Below are 2,102 nucleotides of genomic sequence, written 5' to 3'. Positions count from 1 at the left end.
AAGTTATATTTTAACTAACTACTAAGGAATAGTTAAGGGAGGCGTCTGTAGCTAAGTAGGTAGGGTGCTGGCCACATACACTGAGGCTGGCAGGTTTGAACCTGGCCTGGGCCAGCTAAAACAACAATGACAACTGCAACAATAACAAAAAATAGCCGGGTGTTGTGGCAGGCGCAGGCATTCCCAGCTACTTGGGAGGCAGAGGCAGGAGACTCGCTTGAGTCCAGGAGTTTGAGGTTGCTGTGAGCTGTGATGCTATGGCACTCTACCCAGGGGGATAGCTTGAGGTTCTGTCTCAAAAAAAATTGTAGTATCTCATTTGTAAAAAAGGAGAAATAACAGTATTTACCTAAGTTACTGTGAAAATAAAATGGCAATGAAGAGCTTAGTGGCTATCACAGTAGGTAAGCATTCAGAAATTGTGAGTTCTTATTTACCAACTCCCCTTTCCTAAATGTTTTATAAGCATAGAGACAAATTCTTACTACATAGGAAATCATATCTGTTTGTAGATCTGCCTTCCTTGCTAGACTCACTTCCTTAAGGAAAGGACTGTAGCAAATTGTATTTCCAAAGATTATTCATCTCACTTTTCCTAATCATGGTGTCTATATCCCTTAAAATTCAGCAGGCTCTGAGGTTGCTTTGATCAATACATAAACCAGAAATAACACAATGTGGAAATAGGGCTTCAACATAAGAATTTGGAGGCAAGCAGGACACAAATATTCAGTCCACAGAAACGGGTAAATAATAAAACCTACTTGGTACGGCTGTGCTAAAAGCAAATGAGATAACCCATGCAAAGCACTAGCCTGGGGTAGGACTAGAAATTCAATGTTTGTTACCACCATAATCATCTTTTGCCTTAAATATACCCTCCTCAGAAAGGCTTTTCCTGACCACTTTATATAAACTGGGCCTGTTTTATTCTGTATCAGTACAATTCTTTCTCTTCATTATAATACTTACTATAATACAATTTGTAGTTATTGTTAAGTTCATTGTTTTTCTTTCCCCACTAGAATGTAAATCCCATGAGGGCAGCCCTTTTTGAGCACTATGACCCAATAGTGAAGCCCAATAAATAAATCAAAGAGATAAATGAGTAAAGAAACAGGAAAGTGCAGTATATCCAAGTAGATGAGTTAAGTCACAGTCTAAAGGAAATCTGAGCACAACTGGTTTAAGCACAGCAAAGGAACCAGCTAGACTGAGGGAGAAGGCATGTATCACACACAAGTACTTGGCCAAGAAAGGTAGGCTGGAGCTACACTTGAGAAAAATTAGGAGATCGGATCTAACCTACTCATAAAGGGGAGGACGAGGGATTGGTAATGCTTTAGGAAGAATAATATGGCAGTGGCCCCTGTAGAATCAGTCTCCAGCTAAAAGTAGTGCCCATCTCCAAGCATCGCTGCCAAAGTTAAATAAAATAACGTACTTAACGTGACTGTTGCACACTACACTGAAGGCAATCAGTGTCAGCTGCTACTACGGTAGATTTGGTTCTGCAAGGAGAAAAATCTAAACAGACAAGGGCTGGCGGCCCCTGACTGGGACTTACGAGAATCAACTTTGGCTTTATGCTGTAAAACCAGTGAAACAGCAGACAGAAGCAGAAGAACTAGGCTAATCTGGCATCAAAAGGGCCAATGAAGGTGAGACTTTCAGAAAGTAGGGAGCGAGACAGCGCCTGTGGCTCAAAGGAGTAGGGTGCTGGCCCCATACACCGGAGGTGGTGGGTTCAAACCTGACGGGGTAAAAAGGAAGCAAGGAGCGGTCAGCCAAGAGGTTGAAAAAACAAACGGTGCACTGGGAAAAGTCAAAAAGACTGACGGGTTAGGAAGTCATGGAGCATGTCAGCGCAGCATCCCCGGCAGGAGAGGCTGGGAGAGCGAACGCGGACAAAAGTAAAGAACAGGCTCGGCGCCTGTGGCTCAAGCGGCTAAGGCGCCAGCCACGTACACCTAAGGTGGCAGGTTCGAATCCAGCCCGGACCCGCCAAACAACAATGGCTGCAACCAAAAAAAATAGCCGGGCGTTGTGGCGGGCGCCTGTGGTCCCAGCTACTTGGGAGGCAGAGGCAGGAGACTCGCTTG

The 2,102-nt window shown here is 44.2% G+C and overlaps 1 protein-coding gene across 1 annotated transcript in view; it reads right to left on the bottom strand.

The window, feature by feature from the left end:
- SHQ1 (SHQ1, H/ACA ribonucleoprotein assembly factor) overlaps positions 1-2,102 on the bottom strand; it is a 138,310-nt gene that overhangs the window by 135,474 nt on the left and 734 nt on the right. The gene's annotated exons all lie outside the window — the stretch shown is intronic.

This window comes from Otolemur garnettii, unplaced genomic scaffold (assembly GCF_000181295.1).
Source record: "Otolemur garnettii isolate 467f Iridium unplaced genomic scaffold, OtoGar3 scaffold00015, whole genome shotgun sequence".
NCBI lineage: Eukaryota > Metazoa > Chordata > Mammalia > Primates > Galagidae > Otolemur > Otolemur garnettii.
The sequence above is the reverse complement of the archived record's forward strand: the minus strand, read 5'-3'. Positions and strand labels throughout refer to the sequence as shown.